The sequence below is a fragment of the Centruroides vittatus genome, unplaced genomic scaffold, assembly GCF_030686945.1.
Source record: "Centruroides vittatus isolate TY-2023 unplaced genomic scaffold, ASM3068694v2 contig_345, whole genome shotgun sequence".
NCBI classification, from domain to species: Eukaryota; Metazoa; Arthropoda; class Arachnida; order Scorpiones; family Buthidae; genus Centruroides; species Centruroides vittatus.
In genome coordinates this window covers 4,312,794-4,325,984 of record NW_027122170.1, presented here as the reverse complement: position 1 = coordinate 4,325,984, position 13,191 = coordinate 4,312,794, and the positions used below count along the sequence as shown (strand labels likewise).

Sequence of the window (13,191 nt, the reverse complement as noted above, 5' to 3'; positions counted from 1 at the left end):
ATACTGAAATACGAGCGAGATTTGTGCGCAGATAATTTCTTACCACACTAAATTTAACAGAAAAATTCATCACAAAACGATTATTTATGCTAATGTGTGAAATTCCATTTAATCCATGCAAGAAGTGTGATTACCAGAGCCCCTTCGGCCGCCAATTTAAAGTACTTTAATCTTTAAAATTGGCGTTTCCACTTCCCGGGACGAGGACCCAGGGGTTGGATTTGTGGGAAGCGAGTGTTCGGGTTGTTTCATTGTGTCGAATTACATACACAGAACGAGGCGCTTGATGTGTAAGTGCGTGAGTGCGAGAATTCGAGTAAAGCTTAAACGGTGTATATCTTCGTGTACAGTGATGTTATGTCCGTGTGTGTGTGTGTGCGTGTGATCGAAGAACATTTTCGGCATGTCTAAAAACAGAAAAACAGTAAATTACGTACGAGAATAAGATGTGTTGAAAATGAAACGAAAGAGATCTTACCATCGGAGACTTCGGAAAATATTCACTTTTACGATAAATGGCCACTTCGTCCTCTTCGTGGTAAAGTTGGGGAGGGAGAAGTATCTCCCTCCCAAATGTTCCTACAAAACACAAAGACAGTGAGAAAAGAAGAAGTTCATTCATTTATTATCTAAGCTCAACATTATTACCTGTATCAGCTAGTCTTTCTTCCCGAACAGTGTCATGAGGAGAGCGAAGGACCTGACCTAACCTAACCGGAAGCTCAATCCTCGTAACAGCTGTTTGGGAAGAAAGGTCGGTCAAATGTCACGTCCGGTGAGTAAACGTGTCACGTCCGGGTGGTCAGAATCGGGAGTCAAATCCGTTGTCGTCTATCGAGTGTCACGTTCGGGAGACAAGTCCGTGGGTCACGTCCGGGTAGGAGACAGTCACGTCCGGGAAAAGGTGTCGAGTCCGGGAGAAAAGTGTCGAATCCGGTCAGAATGTCGCATCCGGGTGCAAAGGACGAGTTGGGGAAAATCGAGGAGGATCACCGCCTAGGCCAAGGGAAACGCAGCCACCCGCAGCAACAAAACCGCGGTCCCTCGACTTCGGCGGCGCTTCCTCCGATTCTTCCCCGTTCCGACTTCCGAAAGACGATGGCGACGACGTCGCGAGCGTGGACGAAGAGGCAGACAACCCGAACATACGAAGTAACAACGAATTCCGAGAAACCTCGTAGGTGTTGTTACGCCGTACTTCTTCCACAACAAGGTCTGTGGCTGGCTGATCCCTGACGACCTTGGCCAAGTGGAATGGACTCAGAACTCTCCCGCCTCCGGGAGAGTGCCACGCCACACGCACTGGGGGAAGGTCGTCACCACCCGCTGCCTCTCGCTCGACGGTCTCCAACGACACCGAACATTCGGCAGAGACCAAGTCCACCACCGGATCCTCGAACGTCTCATCGGAGCCGTCCGAGGAACCCCCTCCCTCCGGCGCCACCGCATTCTTCCGTCGGAACCTCCGGCGAAACCACTCCAACATCTTCATTCTGAAAAAAAAAGTTTGCAATTAGTCGATTAAAACAAAAGCTTAAAAAAATTAATGTCTAAATTCTTCCGAGAAAAGCAAAATGCTCACCGCAGCTGCCTTTTTAAATCTAAAAGATTCGAATCCGAAGCGCAAACGGACGACCATCGAACGATGTGCCGAGATGTCTTCTGGGACCGATTAGCGCAGAAAAAGTCCAAGATTATACTCACGACGAATCGGAATTCGGATAGTTTGCGTTAGATCCTACCGGAAATTGCTAGAACGTTCCAACTGTATTTGCAGTAGAGACGACCGACCCGAAACGAAGAAACTCTCTTACGTGTAATTTGTATTTGTACGACAGTAAATTAAAGACACGCCGCACGTAGCCACGAGGAAAAGGCACTCGAGCCAGAGTCGTAACAAGTGTTTCCTTCTAGAGCAATTTACCCTAACGTGTACGTCACATAAACGCAACGACGGCATTTAAGAGTTTCGTACAAAGAAATTGCCAACGAGTCGACCAAAACACAAGAGAAACGTACGAAGAAGCGAAACGTGCCCACATCCCAACTCGCCATTCGGGACACGAACGTTTAACTGGCACAAAGCATTGGCAGATCGACTGTACTCAGAAAAGACCACCTCGTGGAAAGAGACAAAGAGCCTAAGGAAAAGAATTCTTTGTGTCCAGCCTGTATAGATAACTGTTAAGTGTATTAGTATTAGATGTGTTTGCAGACAATTTAATTCTGACAAAATAAGCCATTGAAAAGCGTTGTAAGTAGTACATAAATTGCATGGAAAAGTCGGAGGTCAAAGGGCGAAAGTTTTGACCTGTCCAAGGAACATCCCATGCTTCGGAATACGGTCTCCGTCCATCAATGTTACCAGAGTATATTTCAGTTAAAATTACGAGGAATTCTATTTAAACTTAGTATTAAATAATTTTTAATTGAATTTCTATAAATAATCCTTATTCTTTGACCGTGTTTATAAAATATAAAAGAATTAATTACGAAAATAAACCAATGAGCAAATACTTAATCCGTTTCCGGCGCTTCGGTCGCTTTCCAATGTGGCGGCTCGTTTAAAAGTCATTTGGGATCCTGATTCACAAGCGACGTCTGTTCGGAGAAAGAGCATACAAGGCTAACATCTCCATATAAACCAGGAAGAAGAAGAAGAATTCACAAGCGACGGCACATTTAAACGCAAATACGCCGGCCGATGTCGTCTTTGAAAGTTGGACTAAACGAAACGAAAATAAAATCTTACAGCTAGCTAAATTCTAATTAAAATCTTACTTGGTATAATGTAGGCGTCCAAAAGTCTTCTTAAAACCACGTTCCGGTAGCAAAAAACACAGCGAAAACAAGAGCACAGAGCGCACACGTCCGTCCGGCAAGCGAAAAACGTGCAAAGTGACGCAAAATCGTGTTGCAACAATAGAAACGGCAATTGTTGCCGTTTCTATGGAGATTAGAAAGCGCCTAACGAATTCGAATGCGATTGACGTAATGGATTCTTTTTCAATTTTAAGGCTAAATATCTGCATTTTTTACGTTTCTATCCCCCGAGTGACGACGGATTGGGATCGAGAGACTCCCTACCACCCTCCGCCTTCGGTTTCCATTCTCCACAAGGGGTTAGAAGCAAGATTTTCTATAATCGAACGTCATCTTTACCTCGCCACCCCCAAAACTAGAACAAATCATTCCTCTCGTTCGTCCAGTATTCTCCGATCGACCGACAACGCTATTGTTACCAAATTTCCTAATATTTCGTTTGTTCAACGCCATTTTAAAAGCACATAAGGAAGAACATATAAAATTAACACGAAATAAACTTGAAAAATCTTTTAAAAAATATCATAAATCTTCCGATAAACTAATTCGAGCTTAAATTAATCCTTAAATTCTTCCGAGAAAAACAAAATGCTCACCGCAGCTGCCTTTTTAAATCTAAAAGATTCGAATCCGACCATCGAACGATGTCTTCTGGGACCGATTCTCCAAGTAATATTAAATAAATTCTTACGTCTAGGGTCAATATGGACTAAGACTTACCTCAAAAATCTTCAGTCTTCTCCGCAACAGTCCGCAAACCGCAAAAAAATCCAACGCAATCCAAGAGCACAAGAAAAGCACGTCCGACCACAACCAGAAACACAATCGAACTGCGAATCGTCATGCGTGACGTTTTTCGAACAAACGTTAAAAGACGCGTCAACAATGTTCGAATTACGTAAACAAACTTCGATATTGCACTCACTCTCATAATAATATATACATATGTATGTCGTATTATTTTGCAGTCGTAGTCGTGGGGTCGAGTGTAGGGTTAGCAAGACAAAAGAAAATTGGAGACCATAAAAACACGTCCGTTCACTTTCAGGTCCTCACTCGAACTCTCCTTTATTCTTTATTGGTGTTGTTAACCTCATTCCAAAAGGGGCGAGATTAACAAAGTAAATTACAGAAAAATATACAAAAATATATACAAAATTTAAAATATGTTAAATGCCCCCCTCCTGAAAAGGCGACATCATGGAGCCTCAGGGAGGTTGGGCTGGGTGTTATACAATTTATCGGCTTGAACTCTAAAGTTGGTTGGATTATAATACGGTATAATTTTATCTACATTTACAATATCAGTTAATTTATTTAATGATTGGACAGGTCTGTCTATTTCTACGTTACAAGGAGATACTATCTTTAATATGGTGAAAGGTCCATGATACTTTGGAGCAAGTTTTCCTTGGTCGGGATGGAAAAAGGTTTGTAGTAGTATTTGGTCTCCTACTTTGAAGTTTGGAGTTTGGTGTTGACTATTATATTTATCTCTGTTTCTTTCATGAGCTATTTCAGTTCTTTCGGTGGCAATCTTACGTGCTTCGCTGAGAGAGGGATAATTCAAGTTGTCAGGTGAATCGGGGATTTCTCCGTACATTAAAAACATTGGAGGGAATCCTGTTATAGTATGAGGCGTTTGATTGTATTCTTTCACAACGTCACGTAACATTTGAGTCCAGGATCGTTTTGGATTCTCTGAATATTTTATTCTTAGTCTAGAGACAAGTGTGGCGTTTAGTCTCTCAACTATCCCGTTGTGCTGAGGTCGCTGAGTACTTGTTAGATGTTGTTTGATTCCATTCTTTTCTAAATATCTTCTGAATCTAGAGGAGGTAAATGAAGGTGCTCTATCTGTTAGTAGACGTTTCGGGCTGCCTGTCTGTAATATTTTGCCTAGACAATCTATGTAGGCGTTTATAGAAGTAGATTTGGATGGAAAACACCAAGCAAACCTAGAAAAGTGATCGATGGCAACATGAAGGTAGCCTTTAGTAGATCCGTATCTTTGCATTCCAGAGACAGTGTCCATAGATAACATGTCAAATGGAGCTTTTGATGAAGGTAAATCACCTAACAAGCCAAACCTTTTATGGTTGTATGTCTTTGCTTTCTGACAAGCATCACAATGTTTAACAAACTCTACAACATCGTTGATGACATTCGGCCAATAGTAACGTGGACTAATTAGTTTCAGCATCTGTGTTATACCTGGGTGACCATAGTGTGCATGTGCCCTGGATAGCACCTTGTATTGAAGCGATGGAGGTATGACTTTCTTTGTAAATCCCTTCTTTCTGATACAGATTACATCTTCACGATCTCGGAAGAATTTGGGTGAGGTGAGTAATGAGGTATCCTGGTTGGAAAGGACTTCCTCAGTGGTAACAAAATGGCTCACGGGGGCTCTGGATAAATAATCAGCTTCTACATTCTGGCTTCCCTTCTGATGTTTAATATCATACTGATACATGCTTAGTTTCAAAGACCATCTAAATAACCTTCCAGATGGGTTTTTTATACCTTTCAGCCACTGTAAAGCCTGATGATCAGTGTGTATGGTGAAATAGATATCATGAAGATAAAAGTGAAACTTTTCAATAGATGCTACAATTGCAAGGCATTCTCTCTCACTAATGGTGTAGCTTTTTTCATATTCACGTAAGGACCTGGAGAAATAGGCAATAGGAAGTAATCCTTTAACAGGGTGTTCCTGTTTCAAGATACTCCCTATACCATCTCCGCTAGCATCTGTATAAAGATGTGTAGGAAGCAAAGGGTTATACATGTTTAAGATGGGTCTGGAGATAAGTGCTCTTTTTAATTTCTCAAAAGATTCTTGACATTTAGTCGTCCAAACCCAGTTTTGATTTTTCTTTAGGAGCTTATTTAGAGGAGCTCTTAAATTTGCATAATTTGGAATAAATCGATGGTAATGGTTTATGGACCCTAAAAAGCCCTGTAATTGTTTGATATTGGTTGGACATTTTAACTTTTGTATTGTTTCTATATTTGGTAATGAGGGGGAGTAACTTTCTGGTTTGATGTTGAACCCAAGATAATTAATTTCAGATCTAACAAACTGACATTTTTTAAGATTTAAGTAGAGACCCTCCCTTGAACATAATTCAAATACTTGTGTTAAATGTTTTAGGTGTTCGTCCACGTTCTGACTAAAAATTAACAAGTCATCAAAATAATTGATGAGAAAAGGAAATCTATATTTATTTAGGATATTTTTTAGAACTAGCTGAAAAATCTGGGGTGAAGTCTTTAGGCCAAATGGTAAACGATTCCACTGGAAATGACCAGAATTCGTTACAAAGGCAGTTAGTTCTTTGTCTTCAGAATGGAGAGGAACCTGCCAATAGGCTGACAGAATATCTACCGTAGAAAATATTTTCGCACCTATAAGTCTATCCAGTAGCTCATCTATTCTGGGAATAGGTTCATTGTTAACTTTAATCCTCTCGTTTAATTTCCTATAGTCCATACATAATCTAGTTTTTCCCTCATCTCTTTTCTTGGCTAATGTGACTGGGGCAGCGTAAGGGGACGACGATGGTTCAATCAATCCCGACTTTAGCAATAGTTCCACCTGTCTATCAATCTCTTCCCTATCACGGTAAGATGCTCTGTAAGGTTTTAAAGTTATGGGTCTTTCGTCTTTAAGTAATATTCTAGGGGAAGCTATTTTTAGGGCTGGCACTGAAAACTTCTCAGCAGAAAAAACTTCCCGAAATCCTAAAACAATGCTCTTTAGCTTCTGCTTCTGATCATCCTTCAGATTAGGGTTAACAACATCCCTAATGTTAAAAATATTTAACAGAGATTCCTTTAAGGAAGTAGAACTATTCCTACCCCTACAAGTTCCTGCTGCATTTTGAGCCAAAGGAGGTGGGAAGACAAGGTTAGGAGCCTGAGGGGTCTCCTTCTGATCTATCTTATATAAGCTATTACTATTTTTACTTATTCTATTACAAAAATGATTAATGTCTCTACTATAGTAACTATTTGTGGAACTAGAGTGATTTGAACGTACTTCAAAAGTATTAGGATCTAATGCTAGGATAGTCTGATTTTGGGAGATCTGATTAAGACTAGAATCTATGACAAGACTAAATTTTCTAATGTCTGGATAAGATAAAATTAAATAAGGGAAATACCTGGATACTACATGTAAAGTAATGTTTTTTGTCAGGTTTCCAATCTTAAGAGGGATTGATACATTAGCCATGCTTGTGGTAGATCCTGCAGCTGTAGTGATAATCTTCACATCCGATTGGTATTGAAAGTATTTGGATAAAGTATCTAATAGTTTTTGGGATATAAGGCTGATGGAACTTCCTGTATCGATGAGCGCAGGCATCGTCTTGTTCTCCATTGAAACAGTTAGTAGTAGTCAAGATGGTGAAGTTGGTTCTGCCTCATTTGCTTCAGATACCTTGTGGACGTCTCTGTGAATAGGAGCTGAATATCTTTGGGGACAGTCTCTTCTCCAGTGCTGTGCTGGTAATCCCTGCTGATAGCAAAAACGGCAAGGGGATGGCGGTCTGCTCATGTGATGTACCAAATTTCTGTACTGGGGTTGACCCCGTGGTGGAATCCAAGATGGCGTCGTTTTCTTTGTGTGCGGCCATGACAGTATCTGGTTTTTGGCAAAGTGTTGGGATCCTGTGTAATTTTCTCGATTCGGTTTAGTTGCCGGATGATTTTCTTTCTGGGTCTTCGGCGGATGATCTGCTTCTTCTTGAATTTTTATTAACTTAGTAGCCTTCTGAAGCCATTCGACAGCGGTGGCTGGCGGTGCGGCTATCATATATTTTCTAATTTCCGCATTTATGCCGGCATTGAGACCTGTAATGGTCTGTTGCATGTTTAACTTAGCTTTTTCCGCCAAGGAGGTTTTTTCCCTATAGTAAGTTAAGACGTCTTCATCTCGCTGGTGTTGTCGATTTACAAAATCGGTGAAGTAATCTTCTTCTTCCTGTGGAAAGTACTCGAGTAATTTTTGTTTAATTTTGTTCCAATCCGTTTCCTCTACTAAATTTTCACAAAAATAGTCGAAAGCTTCATGCTGTAAATACTCTGGTATGTAAAAGTGGAGCTCTTGTTCGTCAATCCTTTGTCTCGCCGCTTGCTTCTCAAACAGTCTCATCCACGAAGTTAGACTTAGCTTTCCACGTGGGTTAAACGGAATAAGATTTAGTTTAGGAGGAGAGGTAGAACTACCTGTTTCTGGGATGGATTTGTCTCTAGATTTACTCATTGCTGGATAAGGTAATCCTGTCGACTCTTATAAATTGTCGTATTATTTTGCAGTCGTAGTCGTGGGGTCGAGTGTAGGGTTAGCAAGACAAAAGAAAATTGGAGACCATAAAAACACGTCCGTTCACTTTCAGGTCCTCACTCGAACTCTCCTTTATTCTTTATTGGTGTTGTTAACCTCATTCCAAAAGGGGCGAGATTAACAAAGTAAATTACAGAAAAATATACAAAAATATATACAAAATTTAAAATTATGTTATATATATATTTTTTTCTTTTTAAATTTTGCTTCAGTCATTTTCTTGTGTTCGGAATTTGATAAATAAATTATCTTCTGCATTTACATAGTGCAGAATGTCCAACGTGGAGATCTTTTTCAATTCTACGTCTGGAGGCTTGACCATCTCCGAAAATCGCCCGAAATTCGTTTGAATAAACATCTTTTTCGTTCATTTTCGGCCCTGGCGTGAAATAAATCAAATTCCTAGGATTTCGCCCAATATTATTTCGATTTTCGGAAAGATTTCTCGGTCGCCGTCGGGGTTGCCGGTTTCGCGGATTAATGCAACATCAAACTGGATAAAGTTAATATTAAAAATACCGAAAAACCTTTATAATACGGCCAAACGAAAATGAAGTCCGACACATAGGATTTTTTTTAAAGCCAGAAATTCGAGGAGAAAGAATGGTGGCTTGTCCCTGGCTCAATCTGTTTATCCTATGTGTCGGACTTCATTTTCGTTTGGCCGTATTATAAAGGTTTTTCGGTATTTTTAATATTAACTTTATCCAGTTTGATTTTGCATTATTCTTTGTGAAATATATCTGGTATAGCTTAGAGATTAAATATGTCGCTGTATTCTGTAGACTATATCGTTAAAATTAGTTTCGGAATTGAATAATTACAATTTGGATACATTATTCTAAACTTTGAATATTTTTTACTTTTAAACTTCATGTTTCAATGTTTTAATTTTAAAAGATATTTTGGTGTTGTGTCAATTTATTGTACTTCATTCGTGACACATACAGTAATTAACTCATCCGGAACTACCTGTAAATCAGACCTGTGATCAGACAGAAACGTTAGAACATCTTTCTTGCCAATGTAAAAATATAAAACACATCTGGAATAATATTGCATAATATTGCAGTATTATTAAAGAAGCGAAAAAGAAACACAACAGACGTAAAAACGGCAGTGCCGTAACTAGCATTTCTGTGTCCTGTGCAAGAATTTGCATTTAGGCCCCTTAATTAATTAGGTTTGAAAAATAATAAAACAAATACATGCATTTTGCCTTCCTTTCAAGTGGGCCCTATGCGGGTGCACCTGTTGCACCTGCCTAGTTACGGCACTGTAAAACTGTATCCTATACAGATGCAACTAGTTGGTGCACACGGTGCCAATCGCTCTTATCAGAGACGAGGTATAGTGTCTGGTTGTGGCGATAACGAAGCCAGATTCGAAAGTAATCCAATACAGGGTAGAAATACGGTATATGAACGAATCCTGACCGAAGCTACGGTTAACATAAAGTGAGACTTCACTCACGAAATACGAACTCGATTTAAATAATGCACTTTGAAGACGGTGCACATATACAAGAAATGTTAGCTGCAGCAACCGCCACAAATATGACGAAAAAATCGTGTAACTAGTTAATACCACACGCTTACTCGATTTATGTAAAAACCATCTTCATAAAAATAATTGCCGGGTCAATACTTTTGAATGTAATCAATCAGTTTATTACCACAGTTTTATACAATGTATATAATAATGTACCGTATGTAGCAATAAATATTTTATTTTAAAAGTATTATTTACATTTTCGCTTTGGCGCTAGAGAGGTAGCGCCCTCTTCCAAAATCTTATTGATAATAATTGATGTTTAAAATAATCTTAACCGAATAAAATTATTTAAAATCTCAAATGTTTTAGTTTGTATTAAATAAATTAATTTAAGGCATTGTGGGGTGTATCAATTTATTTAAATTAATAGTTTCTTTCCGAGCGGCTAAGGCTTAGCTGGTAAGCCTTACCGCTCTGGGGGACCCGGGATCGAATCCGGACGGGTCGAAAAATCCCCAGGAATTTTTCGGGGGTTGTCCTTCCGGATATATCACTACCCAGCCGCCCCAATTGTGGATCTAGTCAAACTTATAATGGGCTTGCTAAAAGAGGCCCTCTTAGTGCCCACACGGCAAAGTTTTAAAAACCAGCCTGGCTTAATTACCATTGTTGTCACGCACTTACATAAAGTTAAAATTACCCCAATATTTCCCATATACAGATTCTGTTAAGGTAGCCATTATCAGATTGAAATTTTCCAATTTTTTTGAACGCATAAAGTATTTTGATGATATTCTTTCAAATTTTTGACGTGAATACGTCTTTAAATTTGCTTCTGTAGTGGGAGGCAATTCAAAAAACTGATGATAACAAAATCGGGGGATACAGTTTGGCATTGCAGCTACATATCTATCGTCTACATCTAAAATTTAATTACATCACTCGATAGTTAAAGGATCAAAAAATTCATTACGTTGAGTGGGGACTGTGACGCATCGTGCGCGGCGGAGGGAAAAGCGCCGCCATTTTGAGGTCGTTTTGCCGCGTCACATACTTTCCGTTTAGTATACATTTTGACTCGGTGAAGCTACAACGCTCGTTTGAGTTTCAATTTACAGTTTCGTCACTATTTATCGATTGCGTACACAAAACATTAGTGTGGAATAGTTATGGTGAATATATATGGTGTTAAAGATAAAAATTAAGAAAACTTAATACAATGTCGGCCTATACTCGTCGAAAAGCCAAATCAAAATATAGAAATCGTATACGGTTGGAAAGGGTTTCTCAAGAGCAATCCAATGATACCCATAAAACACCATATGATAGGGTGAAGCGGTGCCGGGAACGTAAAATACTCGGCTGTGTGTACCTCCATCCGGGCACAGCGTTAGCAGAAATTAAGCACTGTACGTTACGATCGTTGCTAAAATATTCTAAAAACATCATTAAGATTATACCCGAATACGAACCAGATCTGACTACACCAATCATAATCGTCGGAGACTTTAATGTTAACGTCTCGCAAGACCGCTCGTTACCCGACTTCATGTTCAGCGAGTTTAATTTGTCTTATATCGAAACTCCTCCAACAACGCTAGGCAATACCTGTATTGATTTAACGTTCACCAGAAATCTCGATGTATCCTGTATGCCATTTGTATCGTACTTTTCGTATCACAGACCTATCATTAATAAAATTATAACACACTAATACATATAATACGCTCAAAGAAAATATTTCCCGTTAACGTACACGTATTCACGTAAAACACATGGCCGTGTCCCGACACAGCCACACTCCATTTTTTTTTTAACGGTACCTCCGTACGGAGTGTCCTGAAGACACACCCCTAACAGTTTATATATATATACTCGTAATATACTGTTTAATTTTATTTTTTAACGCTTAAAAAATGAAAACGTTCAAACCGATTTAATTTTTTACTATCAGAGTTGAAATCAAGTAAAATATTTACAGTATTCTGTAAATGGTAAGTATTAGCGATTATTTTTGCAACAAAGTAGAATTTTGAGATAAATTTAAAATGTGTGCAGCGAAAGAAATACACTTGTCATCTCCACCTTTCAAAATGTCCCGAACTTGCAACAGAATATTGAAGGCGGAGTATAGCGAACTGTACACCTATTAACGATAAAAAGAACAATTAATTTTCCCTATTTTTTGACGTTTTAAAATCTTCACAGCTGTAAATTAATCGCTACAGAACTCGAATTTATACTCTACATATGTTTCTTATATTTGATAAACTTCAATATACCCAGGGCCGGATTTACATAAGGGCATTTGGGGCCTGTGCCCAGGGCACCCACAAAACTAAAAAAAAATTATGTTTAAACATAATTTTTTTTCTATTACCGCGACAGCCTAGTGTGGCCTAATCATGAAGGCAACAGGCAGAGAAAACCAAACCCGGGAAAAAACATATAAAACATCGGAAAATTTCGGGAAAATTTCACATAGGTATTTTTCAGTTAAATTAAAATAATTAGTTTTACGCTATAAAATATATGTATGTTTACAATAACCTTATTTTTAAATGAAATTTACAACTTCCTAGTTCAAATCTAATTGAAAGTACAGTATTTTGTGTAAACTTTCTAAATCATCAAATTTGCCTACTCTTAAAGGGGGGACCCCCACCGAATTTGTGCTCAGGGTCCCTGGATTGGTAAATCCGGCCCTGAATACCTTTACCGGACATCCCTTCGATGCAACGAAAAAACCACCACAACTAAATCCCAGTTCGTTTTCTCGAAATTTTTTCATGAAATCCAACAACTAAATAAGTATAAATTTTAATAACTAAAAGAAATACGATTATACAATTACAGTTTTATTTATAATTATTGAAAATACAATAAACTTACTTTTATTTTGTCTTCTACCGCCAAACGAGCGGAAGCGAAGATTCTTATTTCTTGAAAAGAATCATAAGCCTAAACACATAAAATTAAAAAAATGTCATTGAAAATAGAAAATTGATAAAAATTCTTATTCTACCCATCAGAACTTACGAATGCCGAAATACGGGAAACAGCAAAAGAGAACAACAATCCCAGAAAAACGGAGAAAATGGTGCCGAGACATAACAATAGCCGAAGAATTATATCCAGTCCGCCGAAAATAGCATTGTAAATAAAAAAAAGGCTAAGATATAAATCACTATGCCAAATATAACGAAAAATAGCTCCTTCCATTTATTATTCATCTGATTTATAAGATCCAGTGGCGTAGCGTGGGTGTCAGCCGCCCGGGGCGGAGGAAAATGTCGCCGCCCCCTTATTTAGTTATTTTTGCATGATATTATTATTTTTTGTGAAATTTTGCCGCCCCCTAAAAGTGCCGCCCGGGGCGGGCCGCCCCTGCCGCTCCCACTACGCTACGCCACTGATAAGATCATAAATCTCTGCATGCTTAGAGATGATTTGGTCGACATCATACTTTGCACATCTATTTTTGGTTAATTGTAATTGTTTGGCTAACTCTTGGAATCTCT

The 13,191-nt window shown here is 38.8% G+C and overlaps 2 long non-coding RNA genes across 2 annotated transcripts; both read right to left on the bottom strand.

The window, feature by feature from the left end:
* Nucleotides 1-232: 232 nt before the first annotated feature.
* LOC136974286 (uncharacterized) lies at nt 233-614 on the bottom strand. The gene is made up of 2 exons (XR_010880623.1): nt 479-614; nt 233-407 (listed from the first exon to the last, which is right to left on the bottom strand). It is a non-coding gene; the product is annotated as an uncharacterized lncRNA (long non-coding RNA).
* Nucleotides 615-11,625: 11,011 nt separating this feature from the next.
* LOC136974285 (uncharacterized) lies at nt 11,626-12,839 on the bottom strand. Its single transcript, XR_010880622.1, has 4 exons — nt 12,710-12,839; nt 12,563-12,631; nt 12,384-12,473; nt 11,626-11,816 (listed from the first exon to the last, which is right to left on the bottom strand). It is a non-coding gene; the product is annotated as an uncharacterized lncRNA (long non-coding RNA).
* Nucleotides 12,840-13,191: the final 352 nt, after the last annotated feature.